Source organism: Moschus berezovskii, chromosome 9 (assembly GCF_049115385.1).
Source record: "Moschus berezovskii isolate FMDL1 chromosome 9, NW_MosBer_1.0, whole genome shotgun sequence".
NCBI classification, from domain to species: Eukaryota; Metazoa; Chordata; class Mammalia; order Artiodactyla; family Moschidae; genus Moschus; species Moschus berezovskii.
The window spans coordinates 35826649-35838965 of NC_142468.1; the positions used below are offsets into that span (position 1 = coordinate 35826649).

Genomic DNA, 12317 nt, shown 5'->3' on the forward strand with positions numbered 1-12317 from the left:
CTCCAACACCACAGTTCAAAAGCACCAATTCTTTGGTGCTCACCTTTCTTTATACTCCAACTCTCATGTCCATACATGACCACTGGAAAAACCATAGCCTTGACTAGATGGACCTTGGTTGGCAAAGTAATGTCTCTGCTCTTTAATATACTGTCTAGGTTGGTCATAACTTTCCTTCCAAGGAGTAAAAGTCTTGGAATTTCATGGCTGTGGTCACCATCTGCAGTGATTTTGGCGCCCAAAAAAATAAAGTCAGCCACTTTTTCCACTGTTTCCCCATCTATTTCCCATGAAGTGATGGGACCAGATGCCATGATCTTGGATTTCTGAATGTTGAGCTTTAAGCCAACTTTTTCACTCCTCTCTCACTTTCATCAAGAGGCTCTTTAGTTCTTCTTCACTTTCTGCCATAAGGGGGGTGTCATCTGCATATCTGAGGTTATTGATATTTCTCCCAGCATTCTTGATTCCAGCTTGTGCTTCTTCCAGCCCAGCATTTCTCATGACGTACTCTGCATATAAGTTAAATAAGCAGGGTGACAATATACAGCCCTGACGTACTCCTTTCCCGATTTGGAACCAGTCTGTTGTTCCATGTCCCGTTCTAACTGTTGCTTCCTGACCTGCATACAGATTTTTCAAGAGGCAGGTCAGATGGTCTGGTACTCCCATCTCTTTCAGAATTTTCCACAGTTTATTGTGATCCACACACTCAACGGCTTTGGCATAGTCAATAAAGCAGAAATAGATATTTTTCTGGAACTCTCTTGCTCTTCCGATGATCCAGAGGATGTTGGCAATCTGATCTCTGGTTCCTCTGCCTTTTCTAAAGCCAACTTGACCATCTGGAAGTTCACGGTTCACGTATTGCTGAATCCTCACTTAGAGAATTTTGAGCATTACTTTGGTAGCAAGTGAGATGAGTGCAATTCTACAGTAGTTTGTGCATTCTTTGGCATTGCCTTTCTTTGGGATTGGAATGAAAACTGCCCATTTTCAGTCCTGGGGCCACTGCTGGTTTTCCTAATTTGCTGTCATACTGAGTGCAGCACTTTCACAGCATCATCTTTTAGGATCTGAAATAGCTCAACTGGAATTCCATCACCTCCATTAGCTTTGTTCATAGTGATGCTTCCTAACGGCCACTTGACTTCGCATTCCAGGATGTCTGGCTTTAGGTGAGTGATCACATCATCATGATTATCTGGGTCATGAAGATCTTTTTTTACAGTTCTTATGGGTATTCTTGTCACCTCTTCTTAATATCTTCTGCTTCTGTTAGGTCCATACCGTTTCTGTCCTTTATTGTGCCCATCTTTGCATGAAATGTTTCCTTGGTATCTCTGATTTTTTTGAAGAGATCTCTAGTCTTTCCAATTCTATTGTTTCCCTCTATTTCTTTGGACTGATCCCTGAGGAAGACTTTCTCATCTCTCCTTGCTATTCTTTGGAACTCTGCATTCAAATGCGTGTATCTTTCCTTTTCTCCTTTGTTTTTCGCTTCTCTTCTTTTCACAGCTATTTGTAAGGCCTCCTCAGACAGCCATTTGGCTTTTTGGCATTTCTCTTTCTTGGAGATGGTCTTGATCTCTGTCTCCTGTCCAATGTCATGATCCTCCGTCCAGAGTTCATCAGGCACTCTATCTATCAGATCTAGTCCCTTAAATCTAATTCTCACTTCCACTGTATAATCATAAGGGATTTGATTTAGGCCATACCTGAATGGTCTAGTGGTTTTCCCTACTTTCTTCAATTTAAGTCTGAATTTGGCAATAAGGAGTTCATGATCTCAGCCACAGTCAGCTCCCGGTCTTGTTTTTGCTGACTATATAGACCTAGTGGGCAAGAATCTGCCTGCCAATGCAGGGGACAAAGGCTTAGTCCCTGGACCGAGGAGATCCACATGCCAGAGAGCAACTAAGCCTGTGCACCTCAACTACTGAGCCCTTGATCTAGAGCATGCAAGCCCCAACTACTAGAGCCTGTGCACCCAGAGCCCTGTGCCCTGCAACAAGAGAAACCTCCACAAGGAGAAGCCAACGCACCTCAACCAGGAGCAGGCCCTGCTCACAACTAGAGAAAGCCCATGCGCAGCAACGAAGGCCCAGCACAACCAAAGTGATTTTTTAAAAAATGAAAAAAAACCCAACAGTCATTTCTGAGAAAAGGAAACAAAAATGGTCAGCTAATTTTGGAAAATACATCTCCACTCTAAAAACAAAAATGCAAAACCCACAAGATATCAATTCATGCCCAACCATCTATCTAACTTTATTATTTACCATTATTAGGTACGGTAGACACGGGAGTGAAATATAAGGGTCTGATGCACAGATTTTCTTCAATAGTAACTACTTCAGGACTTACACTACAAATACCAAACCATGCTTTAACAGGGGATATGGAGGGCCAATTATAAACTATAAGATGAATTTTGACTGCACAGAGGGTCAGTGTCCCTAATCCCCCAAGATGTTCAAGAGTCAACTATATAGGCAAGAATGTGGAGAATAAACTGGTACTATAATTAAACTGGAAAACAACTCAGCACTACCTAAAACTGAAAATGAACTTCTCCTACAATTCAGCAGTTCCACTCCAAGTGAAATATAAAATCCAAAACAATTCATTCAAACTGCTATTCTCAACACATTAGTAGGTAACAAAAATCAACTCAGGAGGTCTTGATTAGCAATCGTGCTTTTAATGAAACGAACTAGCAACACATAGGGTTTTTCCCCCAAGAAACTTAGTTATATATGTATATACCTGATAATGTATTGAGTCTCATAATGTGAAAGTTATTTCTTATTTTAAGTAAGAACAAAAAAATTTTTTAAACCACCACCTAGAGACAGTATAGATGCAAGTGCACCAACAGAGCCATACAAGGTATTCATGACAGCATTGTTTATAAAAGCAAAAGACTGGAAACCACCCAAAGGCCCATCAACAGATAATAAATGAGAAAATACACATACAATTAAATTCCATGTACAAGTGAAAGTGAATGAATCAAAGTTATATATAACATGGAAGAAAAATATTAGGACAATAAAGTTGAGGGGAAAAAGGAAGTTGCAATAAACTCATACAGAAGGATCCCATTTATAGTGTTTAGAAAGAAAAAAAAATACAAAAAAGGATTCTACACCACAGTAACTGAAACAATACCCAGAAAATAAAATACCAAATTATATGAGAAGCTTGAGAAATTCACTTCACAGAAATCATGTTCAGCCACCTGAGACACCCAGGTTATGAAAACTATGTAAAATAATTATAAAACAAATTTCAAATAAACATGAGTTCCCAATACAGTAAACAAGTACAGTCCAGAAGCACATAAATTCAATCTTTGTGTGGGTTTTTAAAATTTAAGGAAACAAGTGTTCAACAACACAGCATTCCGAACATTGGGGAGCTTTCAATGTAGCTACTTCAAATTTATTTCAAAGATACATAGATCTAGACATATGCAATCACTAAATAATTTATGTATCTATTTCACTTAGAAAACTTACATTACTGGATCATGGAAAAAGCAAGCGAGTTCCAGAAAAACATCTATTTCTGCTTTATTGACTATGCCAAAGCCTTTGACTGTGTGGATCACAATAAACTGTGGAAAATTCTGAAAGAGATGGGAATACCAGACCACCTGACCTGCCTCTTGAGAAACCTGTATGCAGGTCAGGAAGCAACAGTCAGAACGGGACATGGAACAACAGACTGGTTCCAAATAGGAAAAGGAGTAAGTCAAGGTTGTATATTGTCACCTGCTTATTTAACTTATATGCAGAGTACATCATGAGGAACGCTGGGCTGGAAGAAGCACAAGCTGGAATCAAGATTGCCGGAATCAAGAGTGCCGGGAGAAATATCAGTAACCTCAGATATGCAGATGACACCACCCTTATGGCAGAAAGTGAAGAGGAACTAAAGAGCCTCTTGATGAAAGTGAAAGAGGAGAGTGAAAAAGTTGGCTTAAAGCTCAACATTCAGAAAATTAAGATCATGGCATCTTGTCCCATCACTTCATGGCAAATAAATGGAGAAACAGTGGAAACAGTGTCAGTCTTTATTTTTTGGGCTCCTAAACCACTGCGGATGCTGATTGCAGCCATGAAATTAAAAGACGCTTACTCCTTGGAAGGAAAGTTATGACCAACCTAGACAGCATATTAAAAAGCAGAGACGTTACTTTGCCAACCAAGGTCCGTCTAGTTAAGGCTATGGTTTTTCCTGTGGTCATGTATGGATGTGAGAGTTGGACTGTGAAGAAAGCTGATCGCTGAAGAATTGATGTTTTTGAACTGTGGTGTTGGAGAAGAGTCTTGAGAGTCCCTTGAACTGCAAGGAGATCCAACCAGTCCATTTTAAAGGAGATCAGTCCTGGGTGTTCATTGGAAGGACTGATGCTAAAGCTGACTCCAATACTTTGGCCACCTCACGCGAAGAGTTGACTCACTGGAAAAGACGCTGACACTGGGAGGGACTGTGGGCAGGAGGAGAAGGGGACGACAGAGAATCAGATGGCTGGATGGCATCACCGACTCGATGGACATGAGTTTGAGTGAACTCCGGGAGTTGGTGATGGACAGGGAGGCCTGGCGTGCTGTGATTCATGGGGTCGCAAAGAGTTGGACACGACTGAGCGACTGAACTGAACTGAAGCAGAGAACTGTTTTTGCTGAAATTTGTGAGTTAAATTTTATTTTCCATCCCACTCCTAAGAGTCAACTTGAAACCCTTATTCTTGAAGTCTCACTTTACATGACATTCCATGTAAATCAACTAGTCATGCTAATGGAGGAGGAGGATGGCACAAATGACAAGGCAAGCAGAAAGCTCAATGAGTCCCAATCATTTGCAAACACCAGACAACTGATTCATTCATTTTCAATGCATGAAGCAGGCCACCAAGAGCTGGTGCTCCGGGACAACCCAGAGGGATACGGTGGGGAGGGAGGTTGAATAGGGAGTTCGGGATGGGGGGAACACATGTTTACCTATGGCCGATTCATGTTGATGTATGGCAAAAAAAAAAATCACAGTATTATAAAGTATTTATCCTCCAATTAAATTAATTTTTTTAATTAAATCTGGCAAGCAGTACCTAAGTACCAAAAACACAGTTCACAGTGGTGAACAAGACAAAGTTTCTGCCTCATAATGTTTATATTCTTACAGGTGAAGCAGATATCAAACAAATAAATAAATAACCATAAATTATCAGTTCAGTTCAGTTGCTCAGTTGTGTCCGACTCTTTGCTAACCCATGAACCGCAGCACCATCACCAACTCCCAGAGTTCATTCAAATTCAAGTCCATCAAGTCGGTGATGCCATCCAACCATCTCATCCTCTGTCAACCTCTTCTCCTCCTGCCTTCAATCTTTCCCAGCATCAGGGTCTTTTCCAATCAGTCAGTTCTTCCCATCAGGTGGCCAAAGTATTGGAGGTTCAACTTCAACATCAGTCCTTCCAATGAATACCCAGGACTGATCTCATTTAGGATGGACTGGTTGGATCTCCTTGCAGTCCAAGGGACTCTCAACGACACCACAGTTCAAAAGCATCAATTCTTGGGCGATCAGCTTTCTTTATAGTCCAACTCTCATATCCATACATGACCCCGGGAAAAACCATAGCTTTGACTAGATGAACTTTTGTTGGCAAAGTAATGTCTCTGCTTTTTAATATGCTGTCTAGGTTGGTCACAGTTTTATGATGTTAGGTAATAACTGATAATGCAATGAAGAAAAATATAAAGCTCAGACAAAGAGGGCATGCATTTTGGTGATCAGGGTTGGCCTTTCCGAAATAACCACTGAGCAATGCCTACAAGATCACATGGCAATAACTCATAATGCACACACATAGGAATTAAGACTGAAAAAATTTCTTATAAATTAAAAAGATCATAGTCTACCTACTGCTTTCTATATAAAATATTTTATAGCATTTGGTTTTAAGTAGCTTTTACTATTTTCTCTCCTTGGAAAACTTTAGGTCCTCAAATTTAAGTCACTAGCTTTCAGAGTTAATCCTCTAGTTTCAGAGGAAAGAAATCTTTATAACCTTAATGCAATTTTATAATACCTAACAACAGACAACTGCACATGGACAGTGCTTCTTTTCTTTCCAGAAAACATTCTTATAAAACAGCTCAATGGATGAGATGGGCTCTTGAGTCAGAATATCTAGTTCAAATTCAGGTTCCTCCTTTTCTTTGCTCTGTGTCTTTGGACAAATTACTTAACCCGCCTCCATTGTTTCCATCAAATACCATCTATCTCATAAGGCTGTGGAGAGGACTCAATATGATACTACACACAAAGTATTTATAAAGTCTTAAACAGCAAATAAGTGCTCTAAGGTTAGCTATCACTTATGTAGCAAATACTAAGATAAAATAAGCAAGGCAAATGAGTCTCGGGCAGGTGAATCTACACATACAGTAAGTGGTTTGAAGAAACAAAGCCAAATTCAAACCCAAGTTCTTCAGACTCCCTAGCACCCACACTTTATTCACTTACACCACAAATTACACAATTAAAGAACCGAGCAATAAAAAACTTGCATAGAAGATTAGAATTAATAAGGTCTAAAACTTACAGGTCTCCTAGTTACTACTGACTTTCAGACCACACTGTTTCCTTGGCAACTTAAGTGACTCATGTATAAGAATAAATAATAATCATCACACATTTTCCAGTGAGAATGTAGCACATCATCAAGGCTCTTGATAGACAATGTAATTATTAAAATCATATAAATTCTGATAACTAATTGCAGATGTCACTGAGAATCAAAATAAAGAAACGTGGATAAATGACATTCTCCACTAGTAATGGTAGACAGCTAGGATCCTGTGAGAACTATTCAATAAAGAAGCTATCTTAAAAGACCTCTCACTAGATTAAATGACATTTGTTCCCTTGGTTAAAAATACAGGGGCTGGTGTCTACAGAAAGCTAAATGCTCTGGCTAACAACCTACTCACTTGTATATTTCATTTCTATAAATCAATTAAATGACAGAATAAAGATCAAGCTTTCATTTCTACAAAACTAAGTTAAATCCTTTGGAAGGCCTTAATAAGGATTGGAAAAACCGAGAATGATTTTGAAGTTTGAAAGTTTCATTTTACTTTTTAAAGAAACAATACTAGAAGTCATAGACAATGCTCTTAGGGTATGATGCATAGAAAAAAAATCAGGAGACCTCTACTCAAAGATGAGAGATTGATCCAAATAAAATGAGAGGCAAATAAAAGTAACCGCTTAAAGTTAAAACCAAGTGCACAGATACCTTGAGTTCTTGCTTTAACCAACTTTTTAAATGACCTAACCAATGATCCTAACCATATGGGACAGGTAAGGTGTCCACCACAACTCCAACATCCCTTCCTCCATCAAGGTGTTCCCAAAGGTTCCCAGCCATTTTTCTTGTGCTCTCTGTCTGCTCATAGGAAAGGAGCAAACTGAAAACCACATGTGTCCCAAAATGAGATACGCATCACAGTTTAAAAAAAAAAAAAAAAAACTGCAAGAGATAAAGATTTTAATTCACTTGTAATAAACAAAACTTTAAAAAATCTTTATTGAGATTATGTTATGTGCCAAGCACTGCCCTAAACCATTGGTGTTGTTCAGTTGCTAAGTTGTGTCTGACTCTTTTGCAACCCCATAGACTGTAGCTCGCCAGGCTCCTCTGTCCATGGGATTTCCCAGGCAAGAATAGTGGAGTGGGTTGCCATTTCCTTCTCCAGGGGATCTTCCTGAAACAGGAATTGAACCCATTTCTCCTGCATTGGCAAACGGATTCTTTACCACTGAGCAACTCTGGGGTCCGTCAATAAACAAAACAGACAAAAAGCCCTGTCCTCATAGAGGTTACATTATGTCTGGGAGCAGAGAAAAGAGACAATAAGCAAAATCAACAAGCAAATTTTATAGCTTTTTGGAAGGTGACAATTGCTGTGGAAAATAGAACAGTTTTCAGGGATCACAAGTAGGGAAGTGCAACTTTAAGTAGGAAAGCAGACTTCTGAAAAACATTTCAAGAGCAGATATGAAGGAGACAAGTGAATGGGTCATAGAGATACCTCACAGAAAAAGTGATTAAAGGAGGGGAAACAACCAGCATAAATAAAGTCCCTACGACAGTGGGACTGGAGCCAAATAAGCAGGAGGCAGAGCAGTCGCTAACCTGGGAGAGGTAAGGGGAGATGGGGAGAGTAAGAAGATTCTGTAAGACCTTGTAGATCATAAGGACTTCAGATTTTACGATGCATATGGGAAGTCACTGCAGGATTTTTGAAGAGAGAAGAGGTATGATCTGGTTGCTCAGCTGACTGACTGCAGCAGAGAGCCAGGACCGAAGCAGAGAAATCCATCAGAAGCTTAACTGCAGAAATCTAGAGGAGAGAGAAGACTGGTTTAGATTAGCCTAGTGAGCAATGAAGGTGGTAAGAAGTGACTTGATTCTGGATATACTTTCAAGATAAGACTGAGCCAACAATACCAAGTATGAATAAGTCAGGGACGATTCCATTTTCTTTTCACTTGAATGTTAGACAGAGCTGCCATCTATTAAGACAGATTACACTGCACCTTAGGCAGGTTTAAAGACGAACACAGAATTTTAGTTTGAGTTGACTACCTCACATCCAAAAGGAAGTTCAAAACAGGTTTTACAGAACACAGGAGGTAAGTCTGGGCTGGTGATATAAAAATGGAAGCCATCAGCATATAGGTATTTAAAGCCATGACGTTGGATGAGATCACCAGAGGAATATAGAAAGTAAAGTGAACCAAGAGGTGAGCACTTCAAGAGTGAGGACAAATCACAAAGACTAAATAAGCAGAGTAATTAGTAAGAAGAGAAACCCTAAAAGCAATACCCTGGAAGAAGGCGAGTAGAAACAATTCATTTTGTGGGAAGTCCTATGTAGTTAGTGTACAAATCACTCTGCTGAAACTTGACGTGAGCTTAAAGTTCTTAACTGTAGTAAAGTGATAGGTAAAACACTAAAATCATAACTTTTTAAAAAGGAAGTGAACTCTTTCTTACACATTTCCTAGAAATAATCGATTTCCTAATAGAGTCATTACTGAAATTATTCTCAGTACTAAAAGTATGGGCTTTCCAGGTGGCTCAGTGGTAAAGAATCTGCCTGCCAAGCAGGAGATGCAGGTTCGATCCCTGGGTCAGGAAGATCCCCTGGAGAAGGAAATGGCAACCCACTCCACTATTCTTGCCTGGAAAATCCCATGGACAGAGGAAACTGGCAGCTACAATCCATGAGGTTGCAAAAGAGTTGGACAAGATTTGATACAACTTATTGACTAAATAACAAAAACTAAAAGTATACTTACTATTTTACCTATAACCAATTAATACCCTATACCACTTTAATAATTAATTTTAAGAGCCTAAATGACTTATGCTACAATATATCTCAAAGACTGAGGAGAGAAAAAAAAAAAAAACATTTTAAAACACCAATTCAACAGCCTGGCATGCAAACAGTTATAAACTGCCATTACTTTTCTCTTTCAAGAGCTCAGATACAGAAGGTTAAGTTAAATCAAACTCCTTAGTCATGATACTAACAATGTTCCCCCTTTCTGTTTAATTTTCAGTTTATAGGGAAGAAAAGCTTCTATTCTTATCTACACCAGTGGTTTACCTGTGCTTTGTATATAAACTACACTTTTCAGATCAGAACACACAAAGTCATGTTCACAAATACTGAAAGAGGAAGCATGAAACTCAACTTTATTTATGCATGCTGTTCAGTCGCTAAGTCACGTGCCACTCTTTGCGACCACATGGACTACAGCACGCCAGGCTCCCCTGTCCTTCACTAACCTCAGGTCCTTCATAAATGTCATATTGACTGCCATTTAATATCTAATTATTAGAATGTTCTCCCTACTAAAAAGCAGACTAAAGCCTATAAACTTTAAGGAGGCCTGGAGTGAGAGAATCAAGAAAACATCTGCATCAAGCAGAAGAGACTATGATATTAAAGGATACAGAAAAAACTAAAGTGGAAACAAAATGGTAAAGTAATGGCTCTTCATAATGTTGACCCTGATCCCATAAGAGTTATACAATACTCAATATCCTTTATAATTTTAAAGTGCTCAATATTTTTAAGAAAAAATTTCATCAGGCTTTGTTATATTTTAAGTTTCAGTATGAATCTCAGAAAGGTAAACAGCATTCTAAGTGCATCTGATAGAGACAGTTACACTGCTAAAGGCTGCAAAATTAGAAGAGACATTTCTAATTCAATGTTGGAGGCAGGGAGAAAGGGATGAATTAATGAATTTTCCTTAGAATCTACAAACAATAAACCCAGTTATTTCTTGTTATAGCCTTAAAGAAGAGCAGGTGGGGGGTCGGAGACGGGGGCGCTTCTCAGATAACACATTAAATATGAAAGTATTTATAGCAAGGCATGTCTACTCAAAACAGATCAACTCAAGAGTACTCTGGTGTTATTCTTGGGACAATCATACCAGTCTCAGCAGCCACTAGTTCAGCCAAGCTGGAGACAGTGATACCATTCGCTTGCTATGTGAGGTAATGAAAAGAACAACCTAATTAACCAAGAATTCAAACTTTAAGAGAAGTCCTACACAATTTAGGGTGTTTAGTTCATTCACAAGATGTTTATCTTTAGCAGAAAATGGTTGTCTAAATTTCTCAAGGGTTTCCACAAAGCATCTCAAAAAATCCCACAACTCTGAACAGTTAACTTCCAACTGCAGCTTTTTAAGCAGTGCTTATTAAGATACCTGCTAAGGAATCCTCTCCTGGAATAGGTCCAACCATGAACTTACGATTACTCCTTCCTCCCAAAAGGAAGAGCTAGTATTAAACAACCCGTTCCCGAATCTAATCAGGGTGCAGCTTAGCTGAGGTTAGGATGCCGCTCCCCGCGCCTGGGGCTGCCGGTCTCCGGTACACACATGCTCCTTCACCACCGACGCGCGGGGCAGCACTGCCCACGTCTGATTACTGTACGACTTCTCTAGGCTGCAGGTTAGGTTTTCTGCCGAGGTCTCCGAAGCCAAAAATCTTCCTTGTTGGATAACCGAAGAGGGGAGGGAGAATCCATAAGGAAGACACACCCCTTAGGGAGAGGAAGAATAACTTCGCCCTTCTCCCGGGCGGTCCCCAGATTTTTCCAAACTCTCCCCTCACGCTGCTCTCCCATCCCCGGGGCCCGGGGACAAGCACTGGCCGGCGGGAGGGGGCCTGAGCACGGACGAGCGCCGCCTCCCCAAGCACCCAGAGAGCGGCGAGGGCTGAAATTCCAGCATGGCGTAAGCGTGGCCCAGGGCCGCCGCCGGGGACACGCTCCCTCCGTCCACCAGCCGAGGAGGCGGTAATCCGCCTTCCCTCCCCGGGGCCCTCACGCCTGCCTAAAAATAGGCTCCTCGGTCACCCCAGGGCCCTCTCCCGCCGACCTCGCCCTCGGGAGACGTTCTCGGAGAAGGCGCCGCGGCGGAACCGGGGTCGGGCCGGGGCGGCCCGCTGAGGCCGAGAGGCCCCTCGGAGCCCGCCCGCCTCGGCAGCCGGGCCCAAGCGGGAGCCCGGCGGCGGCGGCGACCCGGCGCCCGAGGCCTACGGCGGGGCGGCGGCGGGAGGTGGCGGGACCCCGCGGCCGCGCCCCCCGCCCGGCGCGGCCCTCCCGTCGGCCCGGCGCCCCGCGGCCGGCGCAGCCCTCCCCGCTCCGCGGTCCCCGCGGCCGCAGCCCGGGCCCGGCGCGGCCTGCTCTCCCTTACCCCGTGCGGCCGGGAAAGGAGACCGGGAACACGCGGCGGCGCCGGCACTCCAGCCCGGGCCGCCCGCTCCGAGTCGCCGCCGCCGCAGTTGCTCAGGTGCCGTCGCGCCGCCGGGCAGGAAACGGGCGGCTTCGGGGCGGGGCGGCCCCGGCACGTCCCGGCGTCTGGGCCCCGGCGGTGCCCGGAGACCGGCCCCTTAAAGGGACAGGCGTCGCCGCCCGGCCCTCGCGCGCTCTCCCTCGCGCTCGGTAAGTCCCAGCGTCCGGAGGGCTCGGGATTCCAGGGCTTTTCTCCGGAGATAACGTCCCGCAGCCAGGTGGAGGGTGGGCGCTCGAGGCACAGCGGAATTCTCTTCGTGCAGGAACCCCGCACCCCCCGCGTCCTTCCCGCAAAGCTGGTTTCGTCTTGCATGGCCCTCCTACCGAAGCACCACCTGGCCCCCCAGACTGGAATTTTTTTTTTTTTTTTTTTAACCTTAAGCAAATGGTACTCGATTTCACCCAACCCG

The 12317-nt window shown here is 42.7% G+C and overlaps 1 protein-coding gene across 8 annotated transcripts in view; it reads right to left on the minus strand.

Moving 5' to 3' along the window:
- Positions 1–11945, minus strand: part of KTN1 (kinectin 1) — a 117024-nt gene extending 105079 nt beyond the window's left edge. For 7 of the 8 annotated variants that reach the window (XM_088839577.1, XM_088839576.1, XM_088839575.1 and 4 more), the window contains exon 1: positions 11810–11945. The gene's annotated coding sequence lies outside the window, so the exon portion shown is untranslated. Of the gene's footprint in view, positions 1–10816; positions 11251–11809 lie in introns of those variants that run through there. The other variant, XM_055437316.2, reaches the window with a different exon arrangement.
- Positions 11946–12317: the final 372 nt, after the last annotated feature.